General features: G+C 41.8%; 1 protein-coding gene across 44 annotated transcripts in view; it reads right to left on the bottom strand.

Moving 5' to 3' along the window:
- Positions 1-19,118, bottom strand: part of CAMTA1 (calmodulin binding transcription activator 1) — an 845,853-nt gene that overhangs the window by 737,100 nt on the left and 89,635 nt on the right. The window lies entirely within an intron of this gene.

Here is a 19,118-nt window from a genome sequence, read left to right as displayed (position 1 = left end):
TTTCTGCTTTGGGAAATCATGAATAAAGCCACAGCCCACACACAAGTTTTTGTATGAACACAGCCTCTTATTCTTTCACATTAATACCTACAAGTCACACTGCAGGGCCATATTTTAAGTACAGATTTAAGAATTTTTAAGGTGCGGGTTTATAGAAAACTCAAAATTTCTTCCCAAATGGCTGTATAATTCTGCATGCCCACCAGCAAGGTATGAGAGCTGGTATTACCAAGCCTTCTGTTTTGTTTTGAAGACATTCTATAGACTATAGAATACATACATAATGATATACATTAGCTAGTATATCATTGTGGTTTCTACTTCATTTCTCTGATAACCAAGGACCCCAAATGTTTTTCATGTAGTCAGCTGCCATCTGTATATCTTAACACATCTATTCAAATCTTTTACCCATTTTTAAGTTGGCCATTTTAATAACTCACGTTACTGAGTTTTAAAAGTTCATACAAAAAAAAATAAAAAATAAAAGTTCATACATTCTGGATGCCAGTTCTTTATTACACATATGCTGTGCAAATGATTCCTCCCAGTCTGTGGCCTGTAGTTTCATTATCTTATCACTGTCTTTGGAAGAACAGAATTTCTAAACTTTGGATGAAGTACAAAATCCATTTTTTTCTCTTATGGATTGTGTTTTTTGGTATCTAAGAAATCTCTTATTCCAAGGTTACAAAAACTTTATCCTGTGTCTTCTTCTAGGAGTTTTATAAAAGTTTTAGACTCTAAACTTAGATCTATGATCCATTTTGAGTTAATTTGTGTATATAGTACAGGGTATGGGTCGAGGTTCCTGTCATTTGCGTAGGATGTCCAATTGTTCCATTACCATTTGTCTAAGAGACCATCCTTTCTCCACTGAACTGCCTTGAACCATAGTCAAAAATCAACTGCCATGTATGTGTGGGTCTATTTCTGGCCTCTTTATTCTGCGCCACCAATCTACATGTCTATCCTTTAGCAATACCACACTAGATTGACAATTGTAGCCTTATAGGAAGTCTTGAAAATCAGGCAATGAAACCTTCTAGTTTTGTTCTTTTTTAAAACTGACTTGGTTTTCCCAGGTCCTTTGCATTTCCATCTAAACTACAATCAGCTTGTCTAAATTTTGACTAGGATGGCGCTGAATTCCTAAATCAATTTAGGGAAAACAGACAGACATCTTAGCAATATTGAGTCTTTCAATCCACAGCCTAGCCCTCCGTTTATGTGTGGTCTCTCCCATCTCTCTCAGGAACATGTTCCAGTCTTCAGGGCAGAAGTCGTATAAACATTCTGAGATTTTGTATTGGATGTTTCTAAAGCTATTGCCAATAATACTGATTTTCTAATTTCAGCTTTTGCTAATATACACAAATACAATTGACTTTGTATCTTGTATCTTGTTGAATTCACATATTCTTAGAGGTGGAATATATAGATACATATTCTTTAGGGTTTTTCAAAATCATGTTGTTTGCAAATAAAGGTTAAATTCTGAAGCTGGGTTAATTTGACTGAAACTCCAAAAGATAGCTTTTCAATGACTAGAAAAGTATCCAAACTTTCATGGCGGGGGGTGGGGGGGGCCACCCTGGAAAAATTTCACTTTAAGATAGCAACATTTCCACCTCCGTTTTATTTTTTTCTTACAATGGGTGGTGGTAGGCCATGTCATCATGTGGCGATGGGATGCCATCATTGGGGAACTGCGGTAGCTATGCCAGGCATGGTTTCCCTCCCCACACCCCTCCTCCAGCACAGCGCTGGAGCTGGCGATGAGCCTGAAGGAGCCAGTGCACCAGGGAGTGAGGCAGACATATTCGCGTGCCTCCACTCTCTGTCATCCAGAGAGTCACCATAAACACCCGCTGGTGTGATCTCCCTCAGCCTGGTAAACAAACTCGGATTCTAGCTGTGACTTTTCAAAGAGCTCTCAATTCCACCTCTTAAGGAGCTCCAGGAAGTGGGGCTGTCAATAGCATTTTTCCCACCACACAAGAGGCACATGAGAAGGTCTCAATTACAGGAGACCGATAGTCCAACAATCCCAAACACACGGCAGCACTTGAAATGTAAACACCAAAGCCCCTTGTTTACCTGGGAGGCAGCACCAAGTTCACGAAGTTTATGGCTCAATTACTGAAGTGCACAGAAACAGGGAACACATCACCTGATGAAAATCTTGACGGGGGTTTGGGTCTAAAATGTATTTCTGCCACCATCTGATTTTTCTCCATCCTGTAACCTGATAGAACTTGACTAAGGTCCTAAGTCACATCTGTGGTATCAACTGCTAGGATCTGTTTGAAGCTCATTACTGCCTCCATCACAAAAGTCAATAATTTTCACACTAGTGTTTCTGGCCAGTGGTTTCAGACACGACTTCTTTATTATGAGGCGGTGAAACCATATAGGAGTGTGCGTTTGTGTGTGCGAATTATATATATAATTTTTTAACGGAGAAATAACTCTAGAGCACTCTGCTGCCATTCTATCAAATGCAAGGCAAGTGATTGCTGAGTTCCCAATTATGTTCAACCTTAAATCACACTGTTTGGTCTGGTTGTATATCCAGCCCTACAGGGAGTTGTGTGAAGGCATATATTTGGCAAGCTTTCAAACCACGGCTACAAAACATGTGCTGAAGAAAATGATTCAAAATATTAAGAAAGCAGTCATTTATTTTAGAAAGCCTGTTCACGTGAGACAATAAGCTGCTTCCCAGAATAGGCTCCATCCATCAGGAAAACACTACCCAGCACACACTGGCTGGAGCTTGCCTTTCAGCAATCACACTGCCATGATTATTATTTATCATCCATGGTGCATCTCAGATGGCTAAGTAAGCTGGGCACACTTCCATGGTGACAGCAGCGCCGTCAGGGGCAGCAAACCGTCCCCCACTCTGGAGAAGCCCTCAAGTACAGATGACTTCATGGACCCTACAGGACTACCTGGTCTGCCCTACAGATCCACACAAGAGCAAGCTGTGGGCATCCAGGCACATGAAGAACATGGAAGGCAGGAGAACCTTGGTGCTTGGTCTAGATCATCCACTTCTCCATTAAAAAGATAATAGTTCAAACAAAGCAAACCAGGGGATCCACATCAACCAGGTACCTGTTTGGAGGTTTGCTATGATGAGAGGGTGGGAAGTCCTTCTAGGAATCAGGCAGGCTGAGCCAGCTAAGCTTGGCCAGCTGAAGCAAAAAGGAGATTCCACTTGAGAAAAGAGTCAGGAAAATCCCTTTCCAGCATCTTCCTTGAACTCTTCCCTGGAAATCATATCTACCATCCTGAGGGGCCAACTCACAAGCCAATGGCACCCAAGAGAACCGCTCCCGATTGATAGCACATTCTCTCACCATCATCCTAAAGGACAGAATCTTTAAGCCTCATCATCAGTACACATTGAGGAATGGGCAAAAGATGGATCCTAAAATATACACAGTATTAGTTTTCTCTAAGTCAGGACACACTGAAATTTAACAAATATTTTAATTTCTCAATCAACCTGAAAGATTAACACAGTTATCAAGACAAGGAATGTAAAACTCCACTTCAGTGGCTGAACCACTGGAATCTCAGCTCTCCTAAGGCAACAACTTTGGAAGTTGTTGGATGTTGTTTGGATGATACCACCAACCACAGCATCTGCAATGAAGAGGAAAGTTACGGGTGGCTGGTTAGCCAGAAATCTCTGCAAATATCTTGGCCATGAAAGGAAAGACCAGAAAAAGAAAACCAAGCAATTTGTGGGCAGGAAATCATTTTGGCTTTTTTAAGACTGGGAATGGAGATGGAAACAATAGTAAGTGGGTGCTTTTTCCCTTGCTCACACGCAATGCCAATAAGACACGATCAGAATGCCCTTCCAGAGGGCTCACTTCTTCAGGCTGGACCAGAATACTCTGGGTCATGCTCAAACTATTAAATAATAACTGCCATGTATACTGAGTGTGTGGCAACCACACTGTCAAGTGTGCTGCACAAACTAATTTCCAATCATCCAAGCAGAAAAGTCATTGCTCTTCAAATATTTACCAGCCAGGTAGGTACGTATGAGTCTGTTTAGAATATCTAGTTGACGAAGCCGGCACCTTAACCTCAAAAGCAACCAACCAAAAGGACCAAATCAGAAAAGAGATACACCTCAGGGGTATGCCGTAAGACGGCTTCTCAGCTCCCAGCAAAAACAGGTGTATGGAGTTTCCAGTAACTAGGAAACCACAATGACTGGTTCATCCTCCTACTCTTCTCCCTGCCCCCAGCTGGCCCCAAACACACCCCAGTTCACCAACTCCGTTACCAGGGGAAATGCCTGTTGCAGTTGCCCACTTCTTACATACAAGACCCTCTGTAAGCTCATCGAAACCTGTTTTCCAGCCCTATCCAGCCACCCCCACTTGGCACATCTCAGTCTCTGGCAGGCCAGGCCCTTTCTTAACAACCTGTCTGCTCCCCCCAGCTTGAGCCTGCTCTCTAGCCAGGCAAATGAGGGACCAGGCAGTCAAGGCACTGTGCCGTGGGTGGCACTAGGCTCCAGTCACACATGAGAAGGGGAGATTCTCTTAAATCCAGCCTCATGAGCTGATGTTCAGTCAAAAGCAATGCAAACACTCCAGCTCATGGGCTCTGTCCCTAGGTCTCAGTTCTAAGAAGGCCTATTTCACTATAAAATAACTGAGAAGTTAGTGTTTTTACTAAAACAACCCAACACCATAACAACGTCCTGAAAAAGACAGCAGCAAGAATGGAAGGTTGCACAGGGGAACTTTTGCTGAGCAGACAGGTCTTCTGAGTTCTACAACCCAGTCCCCAGCTAACATATGTGAGGCCAAAGTAAATGCTTTGACAGACAACTTGCAGTGGCATATCATATTTGAGATGGCCAAGAGTTGGAAATGTGATTCTTTTCTACCCTAAGAAAGTTGAACATGAAAGGTTTGGTTTAACTACTTCCAAACATCCTCATCAATGTTCCAGCTATCAGTAGCCTCACCACATTTTCCTCCTAAGTCTGTGATGTAGCCAAGAGGAGAAACAGGGAAGCTAAAAGCTACTCACCAAATTTTAGACTTCTGCAAATACTGGTATCTTAGGAGATCTGTCCCCTAACCCCAGAAGGAATGCGGAACATAGAAAGTGTACCCGTCATGCTCTTAAGAAATATGCCACAGGTGCAATCACAGAAAATGAGGTCTAGCTCTCAAGCTAGGTGTGGGTGAGTTCAAATTCAGTTCCGGCAAAGTCAGGCACAGCCACTGCCCCAGCAAGAAGGCGAAACCCCCACTGCTGAGCTCCCACTGAGCCAAGAGTAGGGGGAATATTGACTTTTCATCTCACCTGGGGAGCCCTGAGAGCAAGGTCCCGGACCTTCTCAGGACATGGGCTCAACTACGATCCACATGGTTTAGCCCGTAGTTGAGCCCATGTCCACTGCCATTCTTAGAATCCCCACATGTCAGCTTTCAATGCCAAAAGGCAAGGTTTAGAGTGGTGTTTCCCAAATGGTTCAAAAAACCATCTGGGGACCACGAGGACTTCATGACTATCCTTTTAGATGCCCAGTTACACCAGGTCAGCTCCCTCCTCAGACACTAGTGCTGTCCAGGGCTCCTGTCCTGCATTATTTTAATCAGTGGCAATCTGTACACTTGCAGGCCCTTGTATCTGCTGAGAAGACAGCTGAGATGGACAAAGCTCGTGCCTAAAAGAGCTCACGTTCTAAGGGAATGGGGGAAGAGTAGAAGAAGGGAAAGGAACACAAAAGACAATCTCAGACAGTAATGAATTACACTCAAAAATGCCACATGATAGAGTGATGGAAGACTGTGCTAGCATGAGTTGCCTGGGAAGGGCTCCCTGAGGAGACAATATTTGAGGTAAGACCTGAGTGGCATGAAGCAGCCAGCACACAAACACGGGATAGGAGGGGACACCACTCCATGTAGAGGAAATGGCAAAAGAGCAGCACACCAGGAGTGTTCCAGCTGTGGGAAGGGTCAATGAGCCCAGAGGAAGAGCCAATGGTCAGGCCTGAGAGCTATAGCAGGGACCAGGTCACATGGGCCAACTCTACTCCAAATGGGTGGAAAGTCACTGTAGGGTTTTTAAGCAAGCTACTGACCTCCCCCCGGTTATATCTTTCATTGGTCACCCTGGCCCCTGCACAGGGAGCGAGACAGGAAGAGGGGACGGACATCCAAACAAAGAAAATGAAGGCAGCCCGGACTCTGGAGGTGCCAGCAGAGATGCACACAGTGGGACACAGCTGAGAACAAAGGGACCCACAGGTGGGTTCCACGTTTGGCAGGAGACAAAGGGCAGAATCAAGGCCACATCTGAGCTTCTGGCCTAAGTCCTGCTCAATCTGGTGACACTCGTCTTTATTTTCACAAATATCCTCCCAGGCTCTTTTCACCAAAATTGAACTTCGACCTCATCAGACACCATTTAACCATGGACAGAGAATGCTGTACCCACTCCAACACCAAAAAGCAGATTTAGGAACTAATACTTGTGAACAAAAAGTTTGCAAGCTCAGCCTGAGGGACAGCTTACAAGCATCTCCAAGCAGCTGCCTGAACTACCTGCCTCCTCTGGTGACATCATTGTCCCTATGGAAAGGCTTCCTTCCCCTGGCTTTGCAAAGAGACCCTCCACTTGAAGCAGCTGCTCACAGAGCTTCTCAGCTTCCTTTTACCAAGCTTTTTTAAACAGATACTTTCCCTACCCTGCATTTGTCACCATGTAAAATGTTGTGCTAGTTAGCAGTAATTATGTAAATGCAAGCAGCCATTTCTAGTTTTAAAAGGGAACCCCATTTGGCATTCTCACATTCTGAAATGTTTAAAATAGCTAGTCCAGTGATGTTTTCACTTTATTCAAACTGTTTGTGTGGATTTAAATACAGGTTCAGCAGAAACCAAAGCAAGTCAAATATTTACTTTCTATTAAACATCTAAATCAGAAGATTAAAAACCTATTTTACACTTAACAGAAAGAAGCTGTCAGATCAGCAGAGCAGCAGTGGCTTCACCGTATTTACTGCCAAGCGGGGCTGATGTTTGAGGAGCAATCAATTTAGGAAGGGAGGGATGGATTTCTTTAAACTCTTTAAAATGGGACAAATACATTTGAGCAAATCTTTTAATTATAATATCTTCCAAAGAAACTACAAAGCCTTTATTCTTTCCAAACTTAATGCTTTGTAAAGTTAATTCTTGCCCCTTAATTCCACATGAAATATTCAGCATAGCATAATTAAATTTTATTCTATGCTATTTTTATTGGGTTCACAGAAGTAGAGGGTGGCATCATCGCTGAAACAAAGTTCCAGCAACTTTGCATTCACGGTGAATGAGTGGTTCTCAAAACTGAACTTAAAAATGCAAAAGCTACTCCAAATGCCTGCTTCAGTCCAGGACAGATGGGTGGGTATTAAAAAGATAGGCTCCATCATATGTCACACTCAGCCTTCAAATAAACAATTGCCCCAGTTCTGCGCTTACAGTGCCTGCCACAAGGTGCCTCTGGGCACGGATCTTAATTTTCAACATGCAAATACTGGGAGTCTGTCTTATTTTTCAGTGTGAATCTATCTGGTGGGGAAAGAAAACAGAAAGGAAAAAAAAGAAAAAAAAAGGCCCCATGGCTGAAAGAAATTTATAATTTGTGTAAATATTTGGATGAATGGAAGGTTTGTGGGGAGCAGACATGAGGTTTTGGGTCATTACTGTAAATTATACAGCTAAAGTCTTACTCTTCTCCAACAAAGTCCATTGACTTTCTTCCAGTCAATGTCAGAAAACTCCAAGTGAACACAAACAATCCCTTCTCAGACTGGCCATTCGGGTTCCCCAACCGCTCTGAGAGGGAGGCAGTAACTATTATGGGTGACTCACAGCCACATCTGCCAGCTGGTAGAAGCCCAGCAGCCTCCAGTCTCATGTTCCTGGGGTCCATCCCACAGAACTGCCCCTGATGGGACCACCGCCTATCATGACACGCAACTCCCCCACAATGTGCCCGTGAAGCTAAAACTTCATTCTGAATTCTGCCAACACTGGCAGGGACAATCTCAGATCAGTGGTTACCCAACCTCTCTGACCAGCCAGACAGCCTCATCTGTTTTACAACTTCCTAAAAGGCACTAACATGAAGGGGATAATCAAAACAAGAGTATAGATTTTCCCATGTGACCCATGGGACTGCTGTAAGGAAGCAGCACACCCACCCCCACTAGAGGCCATGAGGAAAACCACCAGGGATTTACCCTGGATGCTGCTCCAGGACTCTGAGGTGCCAGGCTGGAACCAGACAAGCACTTGGAGGCTTTGTCTGCATTTAAAAAAAAAAAAAAAAAAAGATGGTCCTTTTAATGAAACTCTTAAAATTTGAAAAGATTAAAATGTATTTTAATTCTTACACTTGACTTTGGCTTTGTAGATTGGCCTATGTTACTGATTAAAACCAAAACAAAACAAAAGAAAAACCATCCACTCAACTCCCCAAAGTGGTCAGTGAGACTTAACCATCTGGGAGTAAGTGCCACTACAGCCAACCAGCACATGGGTTCCTGTGAACTCACGGTTTCAGAAAAGTTAAATGAGATGCTGTTAGAAATGGAGACCTAACCAAAAATAAACAAATGAGAACAAAATTAAATTTTATACCACAGAAACAGATAATATAATTTATATAAAAGCATCTACACCTGCCATATTTGCAAAAAAATTTTTGAGGAGACTCACTTTTGTTTTCTGATTATATCTATATGTGTAAGTAAATAAGATGTTCTGCTAGCTTTTCAAGAACCTGGTCCATTTATCACTTTTTCAAACTACATCGTTTCCTCAAATATCTCTGTGGTTCTTGTAAAAAAAAAAAAAAATCATCCCATGTATCTCCAATGCCCAGGTTTTCACCAGCACAATACCCAGCCTGAAGATCGCAGGCTGCCACTCGGAGCAGGCTGCAGGTACACCAGGGCCTACAGATGCTCAGGGTCAGCAAAGACTGTGACTTCCCCTGAAGGCCCAGGATGGTGAAATTCTGTTAAATCAAGCCTAATAATGCTGTTCTGATAATGTTCAGGAAAGATCTAGGTTGAACAAAATATATAAATTGTCAATGAGGTATCCAAAGAAAACTGTGCATATTAGAAGCACAAATATGATCCCTGGGATGGAATTCAGCCAACATGAAAAAGGAAAAACACCATTTTAAAAGTCACATTTTAAAAGTCACATTCTTGGAGGAGTGCTGGGGGAGGCCTGGGCAAGAGATGTTTGGTCGTGTGTAGAGTGGTTCTAATGAACTTGGCCTCCACCAGTGACCCCCTGGCCTCCCTCACTTCATTCAGGTGCATGAAAAGGGGGTGACAAAGCTCTCCCCACCTATCTCTCAGGGTTAAGAAACCAAATGACATGTTGTCTGTGAAATCATTTTCTTAGACTGTAAAAGTTTATACAATGTGACCTGCTGTTTTTTATATACTAATTACAGACTATATATTAAAACCAGCTGGTGGGCTTTTGATTAGGAAGCTGCATCAGTTCTTTTTGTATTTCCAAATATAAGAAATGTTTTTGGGACTTCAGGGGTTTTTCAGAATATGCACATGCTTCTATTCTGACTTAAAACTGTGACAGTGTGAGACACGGCAGAGGGTGCTGATGTGCCTCGGTGACATGCTGACACCAACTGCCTGCCTCGTCTCCTCTGTGGGTGCACAGCTCATTAACTGCATAATCGGGTAAAGTATTTAGGTGTTAAGATCCTGGCAAATCAAAGAAAACTCTATTGTCAAGTGGTCACACATGGACCAAGGTAAAAACAGAAGGACTATCTGGAAGCAAATATCATATCTTCAGCAGAATATAGGTATTCAGGCATACATTTCAGCCTTAGCCAACTGCTAAATGGGCCTTTTAAGCCAAATGTGATTGAAGTTCACAGGGATTATAAATGAAAAGTTATCAGGAAACCTCAACAGTATCAAAGTGAGGCCTGTGGGAGAAACTAGGTAAAGGGAATATGCAAACTCTGCACCACTTTTGCAACTTGGCTGTAAATATAAAATTATTCCAAGATTAAAAGTTCATTTTTTAAATGATCTTTTAAATTAAGAAGGAGGGAGGAGCTTGCTTTGGGGAAGAGAAGGAAAGTAACTCATACGTAACAGCAATCTGCACAGTTTACGGCCTTCTCACATAGGAACTCGAATTTCCACCACATAACTATCTTCTGATATAGGTTTGAAGCAGCAGCAGACCGATCTTACAGCTAAGAAACTCATAAAAGGCAGAACGACTGTCTGAGGGTCCCACAGCTTTTCAGAGGTGGGGTGGGATGCTGTTCCTGGTCTGCCTGACCCCAAAGCCCAAAGACTAATAAGTGAATCTGGCCAAAGGACCCAGGCATGAAAGGCAGGGCTGTCCTCCAGGGAAGATCTAAATGAACAACGAATGCCCACCTACTTCCAATCCAGCAGGTAGGTTTGTCTCAAGCGGCACCAGTGAATCACCCAAAGGCCATCATCCAGGAAGTGACAGCGTCCCCTCTTCAAAAGACAAATTAAGAGATGCATCTAAAAATGGAGATCCTGGTCCCTTTTGGAAAACCTTAACATTGGAATACCTTCCTACACTAAGTTCACCTGAAAATCCCCTCACCCAGAAATTCATCATAGCCTATGCCGCTGAACAAGTCTTCCTATAAGGCTGTTACTAGTCAACTCCAGGGCCACGGCTTAATGGGCGAGGGCACTGATGAGCACCCAACACACGAAAAATAAATTACGGATGGGCATTAAGTCAACCACCACTGGCCTTTTCAAAACCCACCAAAAAGAAAAGCTCTGAGAGAAGAACCAATTGCAAGATGGCTCCTCCTCCTCAGAGTATCTGAAAGCTCATGGCCCTCTCTGCCTGATGCCCTCTACGTGCCACCAGAGGGCACTAACTCATGTAATCACTCTTAAAAACTTCTGTCACATTTTAAACTGCAGAAATGTTGAATGAAAACAAGATTTCAAATCAATGAAGTGCTAGGTATGTAATTTTGATAGCAGCTTTAAGCATCTGCTGGTCATAAATCTTTAAGTTTTATGAAATAATTCCATAAAACTTAGAAGTACACACATAGAACGAAGGGGTGTGCTAAAAAAAAAAAAAAGTCAACCAAATCTTCAGGTTTAAGAAAATAATGGATTTCCAAAGACAACTAAGAGTTACACATTTGCTCCTGCATGTCTGGGCTCTGGGGCTGTCATCTGGATAACCTGTCCCAGGATCTTACACATGTCACACATAAGAGCCCAAAGAAAAACGTTTCAGTATCTCCCTGGCTTTGAAAGCCACTCTTGACTGAGTTAAAGTGGACATTCACCATATTGAATTACAGTTCGGTTTATTATGCATGATTAAAACATGATTTAGTCTTTTGTGCTAAAATCCTTGTAAGAGATAAAGAGCACACATTTCCTAGTGCTCACTACGCCCTGGGTTGCTATTCTGAGCACATTACACTTATTTAATACTCACAACATCCCTCGGAGAGGCTGTAAAATTCTATTTTAGTGAAAAGTTCAACCTTGCATTTCTTGAATGCAATCAAGAATTTTTCTTTACATCTGTATCCTCCACTGATGATTTATTTGCCCACAAAACTATAAATGCAGATTTGTGAGTTCTGCCTCATTAACCACCTTCTGCAATTATTTCTTCACCCCAGAAAATTCACACTTCTTATATTTTCACGGGAGGATAAGATTACATAATCAAAATAGTTCAGCGGTAAGTTTAATGAAAAATGCATTATGCCCCGAAAGGTTTTGTTTTGCTTTGTGGTACATAAAAATCTGCTCTTTGCTTTTCACACTTTATTTAAAAGGAAGTGAAACGTACTTACTGACTTGATCAGAAATGTTGGGTACCTCTCTACATGACATAAAATTCAAGCTCAAGTAGGCCTTTGGTTTTCCTGGTTTTAGGTGATTTTTTTCAGTGTGCAGTAAGTAACTGAAGTTCACGAAGAAATGAACAAAATCTGATGAAGGCAGGCAGCTATACCTGAGAAGCTCCAGTTCTGTAACCAGCTTGACACAAGTTGGTGCCCCAAATAAACTCACCTTGAGAGAACAGCCTACGTCACAGGATACAGTTTCCCTGGTTTTTGACCTTTGTATTAAAAACAAGCAAATCCTCCTCAAAGGTTCTTAAGAATGTGTGGGTGTTGTGGCCTATGCCAGCACACAAGGAATAAAGAGGGGAGCGGCTGCAATGCATAGGTATTCTGGAAGACAAGTACTTCTGTTAGTACATCTAAAGAACTGCCTCCAAGCGCCCTCCATGTCTTTGTTACTGCCCCCTTGATCTAGGAAATATTTTGGTTTATTTTGTTTACTTGATGCCAAAATCTATTATTTTAAATTATTAAATATGAAGAAAAGTTTAAAATGTCTACTATTTTTATTTTTCAATGCTTCTTTCTAGACTCTCACTAAACGTCCTTTAAGATTTTATTTATTTATTTGAAAGAGAGAGAGAGAGAGAAAGTGAGCACACACAAGCAGGGAGAGCAGCAGAGGGAGAGAGAGAAGCAGGCTCTCCACTGAGCAGGGAGCCCGACATGGGGCTCAATCCCAGGACCCTGGAATCATGACCTGAGTGAAGACAGACACGTAACCCACTGAGCTACCCAGGCACCCCTCACTAGATATCTTGATATTAAAATAAAGGAGAGCTTGTTTTATTGCACTTGCTTTACTGTGCTTTATAGGTATTGAGTTTTTACAAATTGAGTGCTTGTGGCAACCCTGTGTCAAGAATGTCTATGAGCACTATTTTTCCAACATTTGCTCACTTTGGATCTAGGTCACATTTTTTGTAATTCTCACAGTATTTTAAATTTTTTCATTATTACAATATTTTTTGGTGACCTGTGATCAGTAATCTTTGATGTTGCTACCGTCATTATTTTGGGACACCACAAACCATATCCACAGAAGATGGCAAACTTTACTGGCAAATGTTGAGTGTGTCCTACTGGTCTACTGATGGCTGTTCCCCCATCGCTCCTCCTCCTCAGGCCTGGGCCTCGTTATATCACTGAGACACAACAATATTGAAATTAGGCCAGTTAATAACTCTACGATGGCTGCTAAGTGTTCAAGTGAAAGGCAGAGTCCATGTCTCTCACTTTAAATCAAAAGCTAGAAATAATTAAGCTCAGTTGAGGAAGGCATGTTGAAAACCGAGACAGGCAGAAAGCTTAGGCCTCTCACGCCAAGCAGCCAAGTTGTATAAGCAAAGGAAGAGTTCTTGAAAGAAATGAAAAGTACTACTCCAGTGAATATATGAAGAAGAAAGCAAAACACCCTTAGTGCAGATATGGGAAAAGTTGTAGTGGTCTAGATAGAAGATCAAACAGCCACAACATTCCCTTAAACCAAAGCGTAATCCAGAGCAAGGCTCTAATTCTTCAATTCTTGAAAGCTGAGAGAGGGAACAAAGCTGCATTAAAAAGGTCTAAAGCCAGGAGAGGTAAGTTCAGGAGGTTTATGGAAAGCCGTGTCCATAACATGAGAGCACAAGGTGAAGCAACAACTGCTGATAGAGGAGCTGCAGCAAGTTCTCCAGAAGATCTAGCTAAGAGGATTCATGAAGGCAGCAACATGAAACAATAGATTTTCAATGCAGACAAAACACATTCTGTTGGAAGATGTTATCTAGGGTTCCCACAGCTAGAGAGGAGAAGTCTGTGCCTGGCTTTGAAGCTCCAAAGGACAGGCTGACTCTCTTGTTAGGGGCTGATGCAAGCTGGTATGTTGACGCCAATGCTCATTTACCATTGTGCAAATTCTAGAATTATGCTAAAGAACTATGCTGAATTTACTCTGCTGTGCTCTATAAATGGAACAACAAAGCCTGGATGACAGCACATCTGTTTACAACATGGTTTGCTGAATGTCTTAAGCCCACTGTTGAGACCTACTGCTCAGGAAAAAAGATCCCTTCCAAAATAGTACTGTTCATTGACAATGCATGTGGTCACCCAAGAGCTCTGATGGAGATGTACAAGGCGAAGAATGTTGTTTCCATGCATACTAATACAACATCCATCCTGCAGCCCATGGATCAAGGAGTAATTCTGACTTTCAAGTCTTATTATTTAAGAAATATACTTCATAGGGCAATAGCTGCCATAGATATGAATTCCTCTGATGGATCTGGGCAAAGTAAACTGAAAACCTCTGGAAAGAATTCACTATCTAGATGCCATTAAAAACATTCATGATTCATGGAAAGAGGTCAAAATATCAACACAAACAGGAATTTGGAATAAATGGATTCCCACCCATATGGATGACTTCGAAGGGGTCAGGACTTCAGGGGAGGAAGTCACTGTAGATGTGGTGAAAATAGCCAGAGAACTAGAATTAGAAGTGGAGCCTGAAGATGGGACCGAATTGCTGAAACCTTATGATAAAACTTGAACAGATGAGGAGTTGTTTCTTATGGACAAGCATCTTGAGGTGGAATCTGTTCCTGGTGAAGACTGTTGAAATGACAACAAAAGATTTAGAATATTCCATAAACTTACTTGACAAAGCAGTGGCAGGGTTTGAGGGGACTGACTCCAATTTTGAAAAAAGATCTACTATGGGGGAAATGCTATCAAACAGCATCACAGGCTAGAGAAAAAGCATCTATGAAAGAAGAGTCGATCTATACAGCAAATTTCATTGTTGTCTTGTAAGAAATTGCCATGGCCACCCTGGCCTACAGTACCCACCACCCTGAGCATCTTGCAACCACTACATCAAGGCAAGACCCTCCACCAATGAAAAGGTCACAACTCACTGAAAGCTCAGATGATGGTTGGCATTTTTCAGCAATATTTTTAAATTAAGGTTCTGTACATTTTTTAGACATAATGCTATTACATATTTAATAGAGCACAGTATAGTATAAACCTAACTTTCATATGCACTGGAAACAAAAACACTCATTTGACTCATTTTATTGTGATACTTGCTTTATTGCAGAGGCGTGGGATGAAAACTCCAAGATCTCTGAGGTATGCCTGTATTCCAGACACAGGACTCCTGTCTCTCCTACAGCTATTTCCTATGCTTTATCATCAGGAGGCATGGATGCCAGGACGGAGAGTCAACATGTAATCCAATATTCTAAAGTCCCAATTTGCTCTGGTATCTCATAAACACCTTGTGCCACTTGCTTCAAACACAAAATTTTTACATTTACCCTCATTTCACTGTTTTATCATTTTAAAAAGTTATATGTAAAAGGTAAATTAAAAGCAAACATTCAAAAAGGATGCCATGCCAGTTGACCCATTTATTCACTCGACAGCATTTATTCAGACTCCACACTGCGCCAGGCCCTGCCCTACACACTGAAGATATGGGATGAACAGGACAGAGGCCCTGCCCTTGTGGGGCTTCCATTCCTGTAGGAGACAAGACAGCAACCAGCACATAATTCTATCACTGCTCTGGAGACAAGAACTTTATGAAAAGAGAGGCTCACCAAGGGGCCCCAAGTATGATCACTGAGACCTCTGTGACCAGGTAGCATTGGACAGACTTGCTCTTCCACAGCCAGGTCACACTGTGGATCTGCCGCATAAGAACTGTAAGTAGGGATCCCTGGGTGGCGCAGCGGTTTAGCGCCTGCCTTTGACCCAGGGCGCGATCCTGGAGACCCGGGATCGAATCCCACGTCGGGCTCCCGGTGCATGGAGCCTGCTTCTCCCTCTGCCTATGTCTCTGCCTCTCTCTCTCTCTCTCTCTGACTATCATAAATAAATAAAAATTTAAAAAAATTAAAAAAAAAAAAGAACTGTAAGTAAAGCAAGACTAGGCCACTTTAAATGACTTCATTTTCAGTGACATTCAGCTCACATTAATTTGGGGTTTTAAGTGTGATCACTTCACTAATGGAATTATCTCAGAGCCAGATGTGGGGCTGCAGGATGTCAAGATCCCCTTACAAGTTCCTCCAGTGCTCAGTCCAAAGGGCCAGCCCTCACCGCTCCAGCTCTGTGGGTCCCTCTTCTTGCTGCACCCATGAACAAGTGTGTGGTGAAAGCCTGAAATAAATAAGTGTAAAATGGGTCAAGACCATCGCTTCTATTTCTGTTTTTAACTGAAGAAAATGTGCCCCATTTCCAGAGGCAGAGAGAGAAGGAGACATCTGAATAAAGACAAACTACGGTTTGTATAGAACACATGTATGTCTGTGTGTGTGCGTATGTACATATAAATCACTTCCCTACAGTAACTCAAAATTGGGTGTTTTACAATCAGCCTTTTTACAATCATTACAATGTAACTTTTATTAGTTGTAGGATGTATCTTTAAGAGGCCACAAGAGTTTTTAAAGGGGTTGAATTAAAAATTAAAGGTTCAAAGATGATCAAGGTTCAGATTCAATTAATACCAATTTTAGAAGAATATTTTACTGACTATGCATATTCAGTAAATGACTTAAGTTTTTGTTTTCTTTTTTCTACCACAGCATCCCCAAGGAGTCATTATGTACAATCAGCTCTCTAATTCAGATTAGCGTGTCTAAGTACATATTGATGCAATAGAACACAATGCTTTGAGAGGCTCCCCTGCTAGACACCATTAGGTGAAGCACAGGAATGAGAAGGTGGACAGTTCACACTAAATCCCCAGCACTGCCACTCGGTACTTCCAAGCAGCTTCACAGGTCAGAGGAATGCAGTATTCCAAAGGAATATTGAATGAGGAGTAGGAATAACATTTCCTTAATTATGTAAGATCCTAATAAGCTACAGGTTGACTTTCCACAGTGGCCCTTAAACCACCAAATGCACACTAGTGCTGAGGGAAGCAGCAGCAGGTCTGCTCATTCTGATCTGTCTCACTTACCTCCCCTTGCTTGGGTGCTACTGGAGGGGAAGAGCCATTTTAAAGTCAGTGATTTTGGGTAAAACACTAAACATTCGTGCTAATGAGTCTTTGAGGAGAAGCTGGGAACCCTCTGTGAGGGGGGTTGAAGGGGTGGGGTGGGGGGAATGTATGATGCTAATTTACTTTTCTACTATGGGAATGATTTCTAACCAAACCTCAAATTGAACAGAAGCATGACTAGTGAATTCCCATGGAGCCAGGTACTTATGAAAGAACCATCATATTCAAGCATGTATCCAATGCAGAGAGGCAAGTCAGTTCCATAAGCCTCAAGGATGGTACTAAAAAGGACAGGTCATGGAAAGAAAAGAGCTGTGGGCTTCTTACAAGGAGAGTCCTCACATTTATGATCTATTCCCCTAGTTGTTAGTCAATTAACTAATTAGTTAATTAAGACACCAGAACAACAAACTGAAGATTTCTAGGCAATTAAACGTAAATTACATTTTTTTAAATATAAAATGTGACTCTCTGTGGAATCAGAGAGCAGCTTCTGACTTGTTCTTTGAATATTTGCTTTCTGCCACCCAAATTATAAGACTACATAAATGAAAATGGTATTCATTCTCTTCCCCTGAAATATTAGGTTTACCTTTTTTGCTTGAAAAGGTAACATTGGTTACCTTTGGTAGCAGTGGTAACATTTGGTTACACTGGTAATATCGGTACATTACCCCACCATTCCTTCCTGATTCATCCATACACATTCATTTACTCACAGCCATGCACAACGCTGGGCTGGGCTCTAGGGAAAGAGAAGTTGGTGAGGTCTAGCACCTGCTCCAAGGAGCTCAAAGTTTAGGGGACTAATAACATCAATAAAGAGACAAAATACAATATGCTGTGGCCAGAGACGTGGAAAGCAGTGCCCATTAAAAGTGAGCCAACAGGACAGGCTGTGCAAAAAGGGTGCACGGAGAAGTGACATCCAGGTTGGCCTCTAGAAAGAGCCTATCTGCCAGGCACAAAACCAGGAAGGGTGGGAGCAGAGGAGGACAGGGGGAGTGGTGGGGCAGGTGGGGCAGGTTGTATCCGTAAATGAATAGCCCCAGCTACATGCACAGATGGGTGTTTTGAGTTAATAAATGCTTTATTAATAAACGCCAATTGAGATGACAACACAGAGAAGCATCCAGAGAGCTGGTGTACACATGAGTTCTAGGACAAGGGCGGCCGAGGGCTTGCCCCCTACAGAACAAGCATCCACTTTGGTTAGGGTTATGAAGGCCACGCTGGATCAAGTTTCAGTGTCAGCAGTAAATTTCTGAAGGAACAAAAGTACAAGTTCAAATGTTATGCTTTGGATTTTTTTTTTTTTGAGGTGAGAATTATAAGAAGAGCATGCTAGTGACCCAGATCTAAATAAAAAATAATGAACAAGTGTCAAAGCGCTTACTTTCCTAGTCTCCTAGACACACTGACCTTCACTTTCAAGGAAACTAGACTTGTGTGTGGACCAAATTAAGTTAATCATTCCAAAAATGCTTTTAAAAAGCTAATGCTTTGGTTCTCTTACATAACATGTGTTATCATTTACAAGTAGCATCATAAACCCACTCTTCTTTTGTTGGAATAAGTTCCAGTCCACTCGTCATAAAGATTTATGTGTGAAGGAGTGACTTTATAAGCAAAACACCATTTAGTAGAGAGAAAAAGCTCAAAACAAACTGCAATAAAGCCATCAATGTTCTTTTAACTTCTCGCTTAATTTCCACTTCTTGGTATTCACCCACTTCCCTAATAGATGGAAACATTTTAATTAGAATAAAGAGAGTTTAAGAAAACTTATGTAATGAGTAAGCTTTCCTTATTACTAAATTGTGTTTACTGAGTTTTCTTTCACATGAGTACAATGGTGCCAGAACAAAGACATTACACTTATAGACGATGCACACTTAGCAACTAGGTGGACTCGGTGACACTCATGGTTATTACTGAAGTCTGGATGCTAACAAAACAAATTACCTAGACCCCACATTCTCACACCATTAGTTCATACAAAATGAACAAGCAATTACTCCTTCAAAACAGAAGTCATCCAAGAATATAAAGTTCACAAATACATGGCTCAAAACAGACTCTTCCTAAATATCAAGGCTGGTAAGATTTATTTTATTTTATTTTATTTTATTTATATTTAATT

The sequence above is a fragment of the Vulpes vulpes genome, chromosome 12, assembly GCF_048418805.1.
Source record: "Vulpes vulpes isolate BD-2025 chromosome 12, VulVul3, whole genome shotgun sequence".
NCBI classification, from domain to species: Eukaryota; Metazoa; Chordata; class Mammalia; order Carnivora; family Canidae; genus Vulpes; species Vulpes vulpes.
Note: the sequence above shows the minus strand (reverse complement) of the source record. Positions and strands in the feature narration are given on the sequence as shown.